The sequence below is a fragment of the Bos indicus genome, chromosome 14 (genome assembly GCF_029378745.1).
Source record: "Bos indicus isolate NIAB-ARS_2022 breed Sahiwal x Tharparkar chromosome 14, NIAB-ARS_B.indTharparkar_mat_pri_1.0, whole genome shotgun sequence".
In the NCBI taxonomy this organism is placed as follows: domain Eukaryota; kingdom Metazoa; phylum Chordata; class Mammalia; order Artiodactyla; family Bovidae; genus Bos; species Bos indicus.
In genome coordinates, this window is record NC_091773.1 from 72218220 (window position 1) to 72235881 (window position 17662).

A 17662-nucleotide genomic window follows, 5' to 3' on the forward strand; every position below is an offset into this window, starting at 1 on the left:
TCCATGGAATTCCCCAGGCAAAAGTACTCAAGTGGGTTGCCATTTCCTTCTCCAGGGGACTCTTCCCGCCCCAGGGATCAAACCTGGGTCTCCTGCATTGCAGGCAGATGCTTTACTGACTAAGCTACCAGGATCTATTCCCCTTGAGTCACCTTTAAATAGTAAAATGCCAACTAATATTATCAGATGAAATATTTGTTTTGTGGAAAGACACAATTATCCCTCTCCTGAAGAAAAAAATGGAAACACAAATACATCTTACTAATCATTTTTAGTATGATTACTATTTGACCATTTAAAATAATAATTGCTAACATTCAATACACATAATATAATTTTCCAGACACTGTTCCAGATACTCATGTGGGCCATATTTTTATCAACTCATCTACAATTAACATCTTTAAAATTGGGATATGTCTGACAACCTCTAGGAAGTCAAAGCTTATTTGGTTATTATAAGTAATATTTTATGAAATAAAGTATGATCTCATTCAAAAATCACAATTCTGTGAGTTAAGCACTATATCTATTTTATAAATGTAATTTAGATACAAATACAATTAAGTAGCTTGCTCAAGTCTACCAGTTATTAGGTTATAGAGCTAGGCAGTGGATGTGAGGTCCTGTGCCCTTAACCTCAGTATTTTATTACTTCTCAAAGGATGACATTTTTTAGCTTGTTCTTTTATTTTCCTTGAATAGTGTTGGGTGCATTTTGTCATCCAGATTTAAAAATTATGCCCTTATATCTCTTACTCTATTCCAGGTTAAGATGAAAGTTAATGGAAGCCACAAAATTTCTGATTTTGATATCTGCAATAGAAACACTACATGCTGTTTTCTTAGTGTGTTTATTTCTTGTCTTTAAGATCTGAGATTCTGAAGTCTACCATCAGTGTTGATTTAGTGATATGATACAATCTACTGTTAGTACATACTGATTTCACAAATTAGACTCATGTTGTGAGTTTGAATCACAGAACTGAGAGACAACAGGGATGAAGAGAGATACAACTGTGGAAGTAACTGCAGTCTTAAGGCTTATCTCTCTAGAACCTTTAGTAACTTATTTAACCACATAATATTTTCATGTCAGTTTTTTTTTCTGGATTTAAATCAGAGAAGATATCGGATGTGATATCTTTATGGGTGGGGAAAAAGAAATGAAAATAAAATTTGCTTCAAAACATAATAATAAAAATAAATAAACATGTTTAATATTGTCACTTTCACTATCAAAAATCAAAATATCCATGTAAATGGAATCAACAGATGTAATTCTACTAACTCAGCCTCATGTACAATGATATCATTATTTCTCTTTACTAAAATCACAAGTTTACCATAATTGCTTAGAACACTAACATGACAGTCTCCAGTATACAGGATAGCTTTGTCTAATAATGTAGCTAAAGTTAATGAGTTGGGGTGAATGTTCTCACTAATTTGACTGTTTATATAGAGGCCACTTGAGATGTATACACTAAGAAGTACTCTCTGAGCAGAGAGAGACTCGGGTTACATAATGAGGGCAAAAACAAGTTCAATATGTCACGTTTGTTGATTATGAATGATAAGTTGTATCATGTTCATATATGTCTGTATATAGAGTTCAAATGGTATGGATGGATGGATAAAACCTCATTTCAAGAAAAAAAAGTACCATCTTATTTGAACACAATTGGAAGATGTAGAGGGAACAATTTGGGCCCTCCTTTGAACTACTGAATTTACTAAAGAATCACTCTTGCTAAACTTACACATGTTTCTTTATTAATAACAATTGCAAATGGGACAAATCATGCCTAAGCTGAAAAATATCATTGATGTCAAATAACTCATTTAAAACTGCACTTGCTATTTTTAATTCATGGCACAGAAATACAACTCCATCAGCAAGAAGGCACTGGGCATTTTTTTTTCCCCCATGCACTTACCTCTTTGCCCAATGTAATCATTCATAAGTGTTTGTGGAAGGATGCAGGGAGAAGAGAACAAGAAATAAGTGAATCATTCTATATCCTTCAGGTGAATAATTTACTTGTTCTGTTTAAATAAACCACACTGAGGAATATCAATTATTTAAGGTTAGTTGTGTACATCTCAGTATGTTATAACCTTGTGTAGCAAATTCTTGGCCCTGTTGCCTCAGTGGTTTCAAAGAGTTTAATGCCCTATTTAGAGTCAGAAGAAGTTTTTTCTTCTTAGGATCTAGATTCATAAGCCATTTGGTCTCAACCACAACCTGACAATTAGTTCAAACCTAGATCAAGCACCTCTTTATCAACCGGTAAGAGTTTAATCATTTGTTTTTATTTTATGTATATTTTGTAGTGCCTTTCCTATTAGATAGGACATTTTCAAGATAGATTCAAAATCACATTTTGAATTTCATTCAAGTGAAATAAAATTTCATTCATAGGAAAAGACATTATTTCCTATGTGCCTAACATTGTATTGGGGCTGTAAATAAACAGTTAGCAATAAATAAACAACTCTCACCTTCAAGAAATCTGCCATTTTACTGAGAGGTAGATGAGAAATTCATGTAAAAGTATGATTAACCTTCTGCATCTGAGGTTCTTGCTCAACAAAAATACAGTTAAAATCATAGCAAGGTATGATTTGACGGACTAATTGGCCTTCTAAGTTGCTGCAGTTATGTCCAAATCTGCGACCCATGGACTGTAGCCCACCAGGGTCCTATGTCCATAGGATTTTCTAGGCAAGAATACTGGAATGGTTTGCCATGCCTTCCTCCAGGACCAACTGGCAATGAATTATAATAAACAAAATAGGAAGTTTGTAGAAGGGTACAGTTATAAGAGCCTCAGAATAAGCTCCATGTTGAAGAATTTCAGTGTTTCCTGACTTTTGCTTTGGACCCACACAGGGGTGTTGCCAGGCAGGTTAGGGAAAGACATGAGCATTCCTTATTTAGGGATATAGCTTCCCAGGCGGTGCTAGTGGTAAAGAATCCACCTTCTAATACAGGAGACGTAAGTTCGACTCCTGAGTCAGTAAGATCCTCTGGAAGAGGGCATGACAATCCACTCCAGAATTCTTGAATGGAGAATCTCAGGGACGGAGCAGCCTGGTGGTCTAGAGTCTATAGGTTTGCAAAGAGTCAGACACGACTGAAGCAACTTAGCAGCAGCAGCGAACTCCTAGAGGCAAGAAGAAGCAAGAAGTAACTGGAGAATAGGAAAGGACAATGGCTCATGTTAAGAGTGTGGCTGAATGAAGATAGAGCTGTAATAGCTTAGAATTTATTCATTTAAAAAGTATTCACTTGAGTACCTACTATATGAGACACCGAGCTAGGAATGACAGATGTAACACTTAAATAAATCAAACACAGAACTTGCCATCTTTCCAGGACAGAAGAGACAAGAAAAAAGTATAATATTTGGCTAACATGAGGTTAAAAATGTAACATGAAAATCACTAGAGAGATACCTAGCTCTAGTTTGTTGGATTAGGAAAAGCTTTTGGTTAAAAACCTAAAACTAGAAGGACATGGGGGAATTCACCAAGCAGAAAGATGGTGGGAGAGGGGAGGTCAGGTCTCCAGCTTAATACAAAGGTTCAGAAAGAGTGAGTTAAGAGCTGGTTGAGTCACAAACTCTGCAATTGTTTTCAACACGGTGGAGTAATTGGTGATGAAGCTAGAGCAATAAACAGAAATCAGATCACAATAGGCCTCAAAGGCTGTGCTGAGAAATTTGAATTTATACCCTGAGGGCAGAAGGGAGTCATTAAAAATTTTTACACTAAGTGGTCATGTAATCAGTTGAGAGGAGTAAAAGTGGACACAGTGACACAGGAAATGACAGGCCCTGAACCACAGTTAAATCAGCAAGACAGGACATGGTGAGCACTTGGATGTGGGGACTACAGGAAAAAGAGCCTGAATGCTTGTGCAAAGAAAATGGGGCTTTTTCTGTAGGCGATGGGGAAGGCTCGAAGTCAGTTAAGGACTTTTGATGGAATAATCAGCAAAATAGAACCAGTATTGCAAGAGTATCAGACTTGAGGTGATTGAAGGATTGTTTGGGGGGTAAAGGTAAGAAAACCAGATAGGAGAGATGAGTAATAGTTTTGGAGGAAGGACAGAGCTAAAAATAAAGATTTTGGAATAGCCCACATTTAGAAAACATAAGGAAGAAGATAATATACTAAATTTAACTGAAACATATCTGACTGATGAAAGGTGTATCAGAAAAGTGCAGAATCCAGCATATCTCGGGAGGAAAGATTGCTCTGTAGTGGCAGATGTCTCAGAGAAGCCAGCATCTCTGCTGTCACCCAACACAGAGTGTTTGCCATGTGGCAGCCACTAGGGCTTGTGTTGTAAGGAAGAGGCCGACAGGTTCAGTCAACCATCCCCAACATCCCCATGATGTTACATCTCCAACTGCAAGAGAGCATGCAGTTAACCCTGTAGATAAAACTACGCACTGCTGCTGCTGCTAAGTCACTTCAGTTGTGTCTGACTCTGTGCGACTGCATAGACGGCAGTCCACCAGGCTCCCCTGTCCCTGGGATTCTCCAGGCAAGAACACTGGAGTGGGTTGCCATTTCCTTCTCCAAGGCATGAAAGTGAAAAGTCAAAGTGAAGTCGCTCAGTCGTGTCCGACCCTCAGCGACCCCATGGACTGCAGCCCTCCAGGCTTCTCCATCCATGGGATTTTCCAGGCAAGAGTACTGGAGTGGGGTGCCATTCCTTCTCCAAAACTATGCACTAGGTAAGAGCAATTTGAATTCGTTGAGCACTTTGGCCTAGGGAGTTTATATATCTTGTCTCATTTTAGTCTCCACAGCTCTTCCTAACTTTTAAAGAAAGGAAAACTTGGAGAACTGCAAACATTCTAGATGGTTCAAATGTAGGTGTAGCGGGAATAAGTATGATCCATTGGTTTGTTAAAGAAGGAACACTTGGTTGGCAAAAGGGCAATCCAGATAGATGAAATAATATGTGAGAAGGTGTGAGGGTAAAGATCAATTACAGGTAGTTCCTCCTGGGATTTTTAGGCTGGGTCATATACAAAGGTGGAATATGTATAAAATTGAGATGGGAGAGATGAGCTAGGATGTATACGCTTTACTAAGTAGGAACTTTGAGTCTCACACTATAGGTAATAGGGAACAATGGCTAACGGACTTTAGCCATTCTTGCCCACGAAAAATTAATTTAGCAGCCCTATAGATAACAGATAGAAGAAAAGGGAGCAGAAAGACAAGTGATTCAGCGGAGTCTTCCTCTGAGAGATGGTAAAACCTGACATAAGGCCAAAGAAATAAGAAGAAAAACGAAGGAGCAGATTCAAATGATGCCAAGAAGTGGAATATTCAGAACCTGATGACAACAGACATCAGAGCTGAGGGGGCGGATGGGTTCTAGCTCCCTGATTTGGGCTGGGGAGCGCTTGGCAGGGCCACTGTTTGAGAGAGGTCTTCAGATGATCTTTCCTACCCTACCCACACCCCACAAAACTGCCTTCTGAGCAAAACTACAAGAGAAATAAATCCAAAAAAATCACAGTAATAGATAAAGAGAGAATGTTGCCATATTTCAGATGGGGGAGGGAAAATTCTAAGAACTGTAGGAAAACAATTTGTAATTCAGAATTTTTCACCATCAGTGAAAGAAAAGAAAAGTAGAAAATTTAACCTCTCCAAATCATCAAGAAGGTTTGTAGAAAGAGTAGAGAATTAAAACCATTGAAAACCATGAAGAAACATTTTGAATATTTTTTGAACTCCTTAGGTCACTTAGATGTCAAGAAGTCTCCAAGTTGAAATACACTTAGATTTCACTAAGCAAGATTTCCTCTGGGGGGCCTTATTTGGGTGGATGTAAAAGGCCATGCCCAGGGCTCATCCCCAGTCACTGCTGTGATGCTGACGATAGGATGTTAATGTCACCCTCTCCCAGGGACCGGGCTGTGACAGGGAGGGTCAGGTGCTCTCCTTGCCCTTTATGACACCGTGATGCTATGAGAAGGAAGTGTAGCCCATGTCTACTTGAAGTTTCAATGTTATTTTCTAAGGCGTCCAGCAATATATCTTCTGCTTTTTTTTTTTTCCCCCTAGGAAGAAAAGACCTGTCAGTCTCCAGGCCCCCATCGCATCGCTTCACTTCAGGAGACTCAGCACGTGACCAATGGCATGGGGGATGCACACGTCCAAAGCGTTAGACTTTCTCCATGTTGGAAGGATTACCTTGACAGACTGTGTCTGTCAGACTGTCTGACAAACTGCAGGGACAGAAGCAGAGACACATAAGGTTCAGAGATTTGATTTGAACCATCACCCTCTGAAACACAAAGCAATGGATGTTTGAAGCAAACTGGACCACACGAACTGCCAACCCTGTGATCTCTAGGGAAATGTATCCCTGGAGAGCAGCCCCCCACCCATCCCCTTTGGTAACAGTTCTGAACAAGGATCAACTTCAGCTGTGCAACATGCTGGCCAAGATTTCAGAAACTCTGGAACCAATTTATTCCATCTGGAAATTAGTTTCAGCTTTTATTGCTGCAGAGCTGAGTCCAAACCAGACCGAATTTCCAAAAGGAGTTCTCTGCTCCTTTACTTGTCAGAATTTTCTCTTTTCTAAAATGCACTCACTTAAAAGATTTAAAATGATAATCAACATCAAAGATCTGTGCCTTTTGTATAGCAACTGCATTTTCCCACATAGTGTCTCTCCCAGGTTATTTTTTCAAGAACATGAGGAAATTTTATTGTTGGTTACTATAAAAGGGAGGACTTGAAGAATTTAAACTGTTCCCTGGTAAATGTGTATTTTAGCTAGCTTTTCTCTTATGCCAGGTAGTGACTCAGCTGCTTTCCTAAAACAGCAGCTAAATGGACTGCTTAATCCTTTTGAGAAAAAGAAGGAACAAAATTCTAACAGTAAAGTTTAAATAAAAACATAGGCCCTAAAATCCTTTTTTACAAACATTAAAAATATGCAACATTGAACATTTCAAATAATCTTATACATAAGATTTCTTTGTTCCAGTCCATCTGCTACTGATTAAACATTTTATATTTCCATTGTGATTAATTGTGCTATTTATATACTTGAAAATGATTTGTTTGGAAAGGTATGGTCTAGTGTAAGTCTTTCATTTCTGAGAATGACAGCCCTTCAAAAAGTAGAGCAACACTGTGCACTCAGGAAATCCACCATCTGCTTTCTTAGGCTCACATTAAAAGTTACAAACCTATAGCAAAACAGAATTGAGAGAAAACAGAGTATAAATAATGCTAATGGCATTCATCTGAGATGTTCAAAAATGTATCCATTTTTAATTAAGCCAAAATACTCTTAGTCCCCAAAGAAAATTGTCATGACTTTTTCACCATCTACAATCAGCCTTATACTGACAAATGGCCAGATATTTTCAACCAAGTCTAGGAGGCACTCTTAATTTATTCTAATCTAGGCTGAGTTTCTCAGGTGTTAAAGCAGACCAAGATGGTGTACATGAGGCCTAGGTATAGCTTTCATTCCATGAAGAGAATTGGATTAGGGTTATAGTCAACATAATTGAGGGGGAAATAAAATGCTGTGGAAAGTGTGCAATAAACCATTTTCCAATGTAAGTGTTTGTTGGTGCCAACAGACAGTAAGGACCCAGTGCCAGCAATTTCCCACCATTTGAAATTTAGCTATTGTTTCATTTTTGCATGACCAAACAGGCATCTGAAACCACAGAATAAAACCATCCTTATTCTGCCTAGTCAAACCACTTTTAGTGAAATTTTGTAAACCAAAATGCAATTACTCTCAGACTAAACTTGTGTCAACTATCAAACTAGGATTTTTTTATAATGACCTTTATTCACTCCCAGAAAGAAGTGTGCGTTAAGCAATTGCCTCCCTTTTGTCAAAGCGGGCAGAAGCTACACTTCCGTGAGGCTTACCCATTTCCTAGTGACTCCTCTCATAAGCATACCCACGGCCTTGGGGGATCTGTGCACAGCACAGCGTTTCTTGTTCTCCATGTCTCTGATTATCTTCCTTCTCCTTTTTCTCCATCCCAACTGAAAGCTCTTCTATGACTTCTGGCGTCTCTATTAAGTAGTGAGCCACATGGAAATGATTAACTTTTGAACTGCAAAACTGAAAACACTCTCAGGCACACGGTGGAAATGAAACATGTCATGTAGCAAAAGGGTTCCCCTGATGGAGTTTGCAGCAAGGAAGAGAAATCATTGGCTGAGATTGCGGTTTTGTTGTCATTGTAGATCAAAAGGATGTGATCATCCTTTCTGATAGCTCTCTTTTCCCCCTTGGTAAACAGCCTCTGAGTGAGTTCATTAAATATTTAAACAGCCCTGGTATCTATTAATGTTATCAGACACATGAAATATGTCTGATGGATTTATTCTGCCGTTAAGGAGCCATACCCCAGTGTCCTCCTGGGACAGTGCTCCAGCTGTTTAAACTATAATTCCATCACTGGGAGGAATGGTGAAATCACTGACCTCTTTGAAACGGACTCGTTGCTACTCAGCCTGTAAATTGCAAATGAAACCTTTCTGTAATAATGTTAAAATATGCATGCATAGGAATTAAAGCACTTGGGGTCACTGGCAAAGCCTGGTGCATTTTCCGTACCCTCTAAATAGCAGGTTAAAAGAATCCAGTAAATCAATGCCTGGAGAAGATTAGTGATTAGGAGGTTTATGAATCTTTTTGAGTTCAATGGCTCTACCACCAGGTATGGGAGAATCTTAATCAATTCTCTGAAGCTTTTAAGTTTTTTAAATTCCATTTTTATTTCATCCTGATTCTCAAAGGAGATGAATTGTGTTGGTATCGTGATCCATACTTATCTTCCATAAAATCAATCTAATATGAAATTATACATAAAGTCCTCAAGCTGTGAACTACTTCGTTGTTCTGTTTTTACCTACTTCAAGCTTGTGAGGAATAACAATTCATGACAAATAAGATAAAGGATGTCTGCCTAAATCCTTCCTGTAAAGGAAAGAAGTGTTTTCTTTCATTGGTAGGTTAACGTCATCACAAGTATGTTTGTTTGCTTTACATCAATTTAACTTGTATGAAAGTCCTCATATGGTTTAGAAGAAATATTGATGAAGCCAGGTGTTGATATTTCCTAGAGATTATAGTTTCAAAGACATGGACTAATTATTTTAAGATACTTGCTCTTTCTGAAGCCATCAGAAATGTGGCAGACTCAGAAGATAGAATATGAGCCAATTCTCTAGTACAATCTTCTCTCAGTATCTGCAGGGAATTGATTCCAGGATGCCTGGCTATCCCCAAATCCTAGGATGTTCAAGTCCCTTATGTAAAATGGCCTAGTACAGTCAGCCCTACATATCCATGGGGTTTTGCATTCACAAATTCAACCAACTGTGGATAGAATTTTCACTCCACGGTCGGTTGAACCCTCAAATGTAAAACCCAAATATACAGAGGGTATATATCCACACATATGCACCCTATATTTATTGAAAAAAATCTGAATATAAGTGGATCCACACAACTGAAACCTGTGTTATTCAAGGGTTAACTGTCTTGATAAATACTGGATATGTACAGGCCTAGTTACTAATTAATAATAAGCAGATCAAACTAGTAAAAAAAAAATCTGGGAGGTATAGTGAATATACAATAAATAACAAAATAAAGATCCCAAAAGATCTGATAAGTAGAACAATGACCTAAACCTAAACAGATGACAAGTGGCAACAAGTGTACAATCCTACATTTGATACTGTAGGAAAAATTGTATAGAAATATGGGGCTGGGAAAAGACAAATGAGGTAAATGGAAGAAGAAAATGTTTCCTAATCAAATTCTGGGATCCATGAAATCACTCCAGCCTTTGCTCGTTCTGGTATCTGTAAAGGAGGTCCATGCTAAAACGCGTGTATGAGGTGGACGCTGGTTGCACCAGATCTGTATTTCTCTGCTTTGCGCTGGAATGGCTTCAGGTTTATTGTGAGACAATGCTATAAAGATCGTTCCTATAATCCATTTATACTTCAACTTAAAAAAAAAAAAAGACTCTCTGTAAAGGTAAATGTAAACTTATTTTTCATTGGTCCATATAGAAGCTAGTCCAACACTGATGAGAATAGGCCCTATATAATGCACTGATCACACCACTCTTTGAATATCATTGCGGAGCACTATCCTTTAGGAAGGACAGAGGTGAACTAGAGCATCCGAAGAGTAAACCAGACTGTAAAAGAGCTGAAATGATCTCAAATAAGCAATGACTTCCGCACACAGAGAGTGCTCAGTATGTGAGTTAAACTGAATCAGGAGCAAGTACTGGAGATGTAGAAAGGCGATCAGATCTGAGCTGTGTGGTAGCAATTACTATTAGTTAGTTGGTGAGTGTTACAAAGAAAGTATCAGAACATGAAGGGCTTTCTAAGAAGTGTAACTCTGATAAATAGGCTGCCTTGGGATACAGTGAGTTCTCCAATAGTGGAAGTGCAAATTATAAGCTGTTTGGTTTGGTGTAAGTTTCAAGCATGGCTTGAGAGATTGGATGAAATGATCTGCATACCCTCAGATTGATGAATCGACAACCTTTTAGAGCTCCAAAAGAAGGACTAGATAAAGAATATTCCAGAATGCATAAATAGAAAGTCTCTAAAAGAGCAATTGACAAGCAGATGCTTCTAGGACAACACTTCTAAAGTAGTAATGTATATTTCTTCCATGTTAAAAGAAATTTACATGGCAAAAGAATAGTTTCACAAATTCAGTGAACCCAATTTGGTGTCCCCATTAGAGAGCAACACTTTAAGTAACTAAAATGCTACTTGAATTTCACTGGAGCTTTGGTAAAAGATATATTTAGTGGTTATTAACCCAGTACTTATCCTTCCATTGCACAAAATGCCTCTTTTCCTGAAGAATCCCCTGCAGAGAATTCCCGGGCTGGGACAGGGCAGCAACCTTGCAACTGGCATTGAAACCGCAGGGCATAGCCAATAATGATTTGCAGTTAAAGTAGCTGCAAAAGAAAGATGGTAGTCATTTAAAATAATTTCTGCAGCTGGATTTTTTCCTTTTCATTTTTAATCGCTTAAGGGTCAATTCACCTAGAATTCTGGGTTTAACCCCTTTAAATAATTTTTTATATTCAAAAGGATCAAGGGTACAAAATGTATAGGCATAAAGCAATGTGAGTACTCCTTCATGGGACATAAGCTTTAGGGAACTAAAGATAGGTTAATTCCATGCCCAATTCATTCCATGGGCCATTTAACGAGAGCCTCTGGAATTGTTCAGCCAATAATGAACTCATAGGATCTAAAGGTAATCACTGCTGCAATTATTAAAATTTACACCAGAATTCTATTACCCTTTCTACAGATAAGTGTCTTGTATTAAGTGGTCTAGAAGGAATGTGTGAACTGGTTCAATAATACCAGAAATCTCTCTTTATTTGTTCTTGCTTACATCCCTTCTCTTTTGCCCCCACAGATATGAAACCATGCTTCTAGTTAATTCAAAGGAAATATTTATTATTTTTGATATAGTAATTTAGAACTTAACTGTCTCCTTTTCTCATGTATACTAGCTCATTTAATTTCTACAATCCAGGCTCTTTTCATTGTAAATAATATTAAAAGCTAATTTCTGTTGATTTCATAGCTACTAAGCACAATTCTAAGCATTTTTCATGTATTATGTCATTTGATACAACAACTCCCGTAAGATCAATACCATTATTCTCCCCATTTTATAGATTAAATAAATCATGAAAAGGTTAGGGATCTCACTCCTGGCCACATAGCTAGTAAGTGATGAAACCAAGATTCAGTTTCGAGTTTACGTTTGACCCAGCATCCATGCTTTTAATGAGTACCCTACATACCATCTTACCTTACAGTGGCCTCGACTGTGTATTACATTTTAGTATGAAAGCTGTAACAAGGTAATGGAAGGCTTTGAAAAGAAATATGGCCATACATGTCTTTGTTTTAGGTAAAGACAGTCCAGTGGTTCTTCTAATAAGACACGTAATGTAAACACAAAATTCAACACTTCTGATTAATGTAAAGGTAAACAGTGTGACATTTTCAGTGGGTTAATGAGCTCGGTAATGTTACTACAGGAAGACAAAAAGCTCAGTTTCTGCCCCAGCGCAGTACAGATGAGAACTCAGACAACAACTAAAGAGTGAGAAAGCACCAAATACAGTTTTAATAATCTTGCCTGGTGATTATAATAATTAATTTAGAAATCAACAGATTCTCAGTGTGTGGGTGTGGGCTGGTGGCTCAGACGGTAAAGAAGCTGCCTGCAGTGCAGGAGACCCATGTTTGATCCCTAACTCAGGAAGATCCCCTGGAGAAGGAAATGGCAGCCCACTCCAGTATGCCTGGAAAATTCCATGGACAGAGGAGCCTGGCAGGCTACAGTCCATGGGATGGCAAAGAGTCAGACATGATTGAAGTGACTTAGCACACACACATTCTCAAAATGATATAAAAAAATGTGATTTTTACCTGAAAGTTTCATGTTTAATGTGAAATGCAATATATATATACACACACACACACATATATATGCTGCCGCTAAGTCACTTCAGTCGTGTCCGACTCTGTGCGACCCCATAGACTGCAGTCCACCAGGCTCCCCCATCCCTGGGATTCTCCAGGCAAGAACACTGGAGTGGGTTGCCATTTCCTTCTCCAAGGCATGAAAGTGAAAAGTCAAAGTGAAGTCGCTCAGTCGTGTCCGACCCTCAGCGACTCCATGGACTGCAGCCTACCAGACTCCTCCGTCCATGGGATTTTCCAGGCAAGAACACTGGAGTGGGTTGCCATTGCCTTCTCCATATATATATATATATATACATATTATATATGTATATATATATATATATATATATATATAAAACTTTGAATATTTATGCAAGCAACCTGAACACAGAATCCTTTAAAAGATGCTTGATTATCAGCCCACAGAAGAGTAAGCTGTATGTATAACCATAAGGAAATTTTAATTTCTCCTTTTCTGCTAATTTCACATTGAAAACAGAAAGTACCTTTTAAAAATATGAGTTATATTCTATAGAAATTTCAAAATAATTCTTAGTAATTATAAAAAAGTACTCTGGACAGTTCTCAACCCGATGGTTCATATGTTGTGGGAAAATTCGGAGAAGCTGAATCTCCTTCAGTATTTGATATTCATTTTAAAAATGAAATACTATCACTGTAGGCTCAGTAAGTGGGTGTCCTCAAAACTGGGAGAAGTCAAGCACATTTGATTCCAATGATTGCTTTAAATTATTTTTCAAACATTTTGGGTTTGAGGAAACTCAAAACACATTTTTTAAGTTCTCTTTTCTTTTTAAACTCATGTGCTTGGTAAGAGAATGTTAATCCATATGTTTCTAATTCATTTTAACTCATCAAATTGTTGATTTTTAAAATCTATTTGATGTCTAAAAGCTTTTTGATGGTTGTGATTTTTCCCTCTGAAATAGCATTTTGTTTTTTATATGTAATCACACATGGGTCTCAAAGATTCATGCTCCATGTACCAAGGTTTTAAGTGGGTACTAACTCATTCAAACCTATTTCAGACATCTGGGGAAATTATGACATATATAAAGCTCAGAGTACTCAGGCCAGTTTTTATTTAAATTACTTTCTTTAAGCCAACCTTAGTCATGCTATGTATACGTTTTATAAAATCTAAAAATATTTTTAATTACATCTGATTTCACTTAAGCAGGAAATCAAATCATTGTAACTTTTATTAAAACATGTCATTGGTAGGAGGGCATGTAGGTATTGAAGCTGAAAAAGAAAAAAGAAGAACCTTGCCAAAATAAAAATTCATTTGTTCATCCAATAGACCCACAAAGGAGATAGAATCATAACTTGTTTGGGAGATGTTTAAGTAAGTCTTCATAATTCACGTTATACAATTTAGAACAAAGGAATCTAGCAGTTTTAAAGATTGAGATATACAGAGCGTAAATCTCCAACCTTGCTTTTGTTTTTCTTTTCTTGGAATTGAAATGGAAGGAAATGAATGGTAAATGTTGGTCTGCCCACATAATTAAAATGCTCTGGCCCAAGGCAATGTGTCCCATCATCAAATACCACTGATTTTAGCACCCCCACTGAAAGAAAGGCTATCAGATGAGGCCTCAATGAGTTATTTCCCATGAATAGAGAGGGGGTGAAGAAAAAAGGATTTCACAGATCTTGTGAAATCCTAGACTGCCCTGAAGCCTAAAGCAGTATGCACATAAAAGCTAGCATCCATCTTCTCATGGTCAGAGAAAATAAGTTCTTTTCCTTGCCGTGAAACATCACAGAGAACAGATTTTCATGCACGAATGTCTGCCCAATGTACAAATGTGCAAACAAAACTAGCCCAATAAATGATCTTAGGTTAATCGGTGGATGCTTGCATTACAGAGGTTTTTACTGTGAATAATGTAGATTCTCACATTGGAGCCCCTAAAGGCTTCCTGAAACATGTGTAACTTAACCTCAGGTGTGAAAAGTAGAAGCATTCTGGTACATTGGTTAATACCAAAAAATAGAAACGAAGGAAATGTTTCCTCTCCTAGCCAATGGGCGTGGCAAAGCTGTTCTTGCCCCCAAAGCACTTTTATGCCCATTTCTCTGTATGAGAAAACTCTGGGGAAAAGAAAGATGAGCAGTTCAGTTCTGTCAGTCAATCATGTCTGATTATTTGTGACCCCATGGACCGCAGAACACCAGGCTTCCCTGTCCATCACCAACTCTTGGAGCTTGCTCAAACTCTTTTCCATCGAGTCGATGCCATCCAACCGTCTCATCCTCTGTCGTCCCCTTCTCCCGCCTTCAATCTTTCCCAGCATCAGGGTCTTTTCAAATGAGTCAGTTCTTCGCATCTGGTGGCCAAAGTATTGGAACTTCAGCCTCAGCATCAATCCTCCCAATGAATATTCAGGGCTGATTTCCTTTAGGATTGACTGGTTTGATCTCCTTGCAGTCCAAGGGGCTCTCAAGAGTCTTCTCCAACACCACAGTTCAAAAGCGTCAATTTTTCAGTGCTCAGCTTTCTTTATGGTTCAACTCTCACAACCACACATGACTACTGAAAAACCAGAGATTTGACCAGACAGACCTTTGTCAGCAAAATAATGTCTCTACTTTGCCGGCAAAAGTAATGTTCCTGTTTAGATGTGGGAAAAAAAAAATTGTTGTTTCCCAATCCATTGTTTTAAATGAACTCAAGTCAATTTCAACTGGATATTCATTTTTTTTATTGGGTTCTTTGTCATAGCATTATCTTAAGAATGAAAAATTTTAAAATCAGAACAGTTCATTCTAACTAAGAAATTGTATCCTAATGCTAACCTCTTGATATTAAATTCACTGACCAAAATCATCCTGCAGAAACAATGCAGAGAAAACTTGCACCATGATTGTCTTTATAGGAATATACAAAACACATGCACACATGCACACACACACACACACACACACACAAAGTATAGGATTCTATTATTGACCAACTTAAAAGATTATTGACTTAAAGATGTTTGACAAATTGGCAGTAATACTTAATAAAATGAGAGCAAAAGGGGACTTCCTTGGTGGTCCAGTGGTTAAGAATCCAGCTTCCAAAGCAGGGGATGTGGCTTCCATCCCTGGCTGGTTGGGGAACTAAGATCCCACATTCTGTGGGGCAACTGAGCCCATGAACCACAACTAGGGGAGAAGCTTTTGCACCTACTCTAATACTAACTAAGAGCTGATATGGCCAAAAATAAAGAATTATTTTTAAAGATAAAGTAGAGCAAAAGTTCATCCAGGTAGCCTGCCTTTTCCTATTTTGTATCTTGAAATTGAAAGAATCTTTAAAGCTAAAGGTGCAAAGGGATGACAGACTTCTGAAATGTATTTGCTACATCAGTACAAACTGAAATTTACCTAGCAGTCTTGCTTATATCTCCATCTGACTCATGCCAGTGAGTGATAAATTCTTTCCTTATGAGGAGCAGGTACAAGAAACCTCTATCACAGGGGTCCTTAACCCTACTTCCTATTAGAATCATCTAGAGAGCTTTCAAAAAACTTCAATGCCCAAGTCTTACTAGAAATAAAAATGTATCAGAATTTGTAGGGTTGGGGCCCAGATACCAACATTTTAAAAAACTCCCCAGTGTTTTGTAATGTTCAGCCAGACTTTGTTTTTTTGTTTGTTTTTGTTTTGAGAATGTCCTATCATTTTGGCCTGTAAGCTCCAGAGAGTGAATACTGGGAACTGGTGATGAGAGAAAATAGGAGGGTGCCCAGAAGAGCTATAGCTGCTATGTGTAAATAATGATGCCCATACACACATATCAGAGAAGGCAATGGCACCCCCCTCCAGTACTCTTGCCTGGAAAATCCCATGGACAGAGGAGCCTGGTAGGCTGTAGTCCATGGGGTCGCTGAGGGTCGGACACCGCTGAGCGACTTCACTTTCACTTTTCACTTTCATGCATTGGAGAAGGACATGGCAACCCACTGCAGTGTTCTTGCCTGGAGAATCCCAGGGACGGGGGAGCCTGGTGGACTGCTGTCTATGGGGTCACACAGAGTCGGACACAACTGAAGTGATTTAGTAGCATACACACATACACACACTCCGTAAAAGAAGACATAACACCCAGTAAACATGACTTTAAAACTGAGGTTCCTGTTTGTAATCTTTGAGGCACACTTCAGGGGGAAACTACTGACTTCTCAAGATCTTTAACTAATGCCATGAAAATACGAAACAAAGTGATATTTATAATTGTCTTTAATCATAAATCTTGAATTTAATATTTTTCTAATTTTTATTTTATGTCTTTTGTTATATTTTAAATAATGCTTCATTTAGGTCTCTGTCCTGGATAAATCTCTCTTACCTTGAAAGTAACTTTCTAAACTTTAATATCATTCTCTATGTCCATCTGGAGTTTAAAAGAAGATCCAATTTTTGGTGTTTAAAACATCAAATTTATTAATCAAATCTGCTATCCTTTGTTTAACCTCCATCAAATTCATCTTAAGTGCTGATTTTTAAAAAGTGTCAGTCATTCAGTCGTGCCCAACTCTGCAACCCATGGACTGCAGCCCACCAGGCTCTTCTGTCCATGGGATTTTCCAGGCAAGGATTCCTTGTAGTGATTTGCCATTTCCTTCTCCAGCAAATCTTCCTGACCCAGGGATCGAACCTGGGTCTCCTGCACTGCAGGCAGATTCTTTACCGACTGAGATACCAGAGAATCCCTTATTTAAAAAAAAAAAAAAAAAATATATATATATATAAAACCAAAAATAGACATTTCATAACTTATTTACCACATAATTTAGGTTCTTGTATTTCTTAATTGAAAATTCTGATTACACACTTGGAAAAAATGTTTCTATTTTCTTTATAATTTTTGCGACTTTTTTTTTTCTTCTTTTTCTCTCTTTCTTTTCCTTCTTCTTTTCTTTAACATTGTATTTTTGAAATTCCAAACTTTACTCTAGATTTTTAATTTTTGCTTTTAGGTATTTGTTACCAATTTTGTACCTTTAAGAACCCAATCTTCAGTACCCATTTTTTACTTGGGAGCGAGATTACTGGCTTGACTGCTCTCTCTCCCTTTGGACT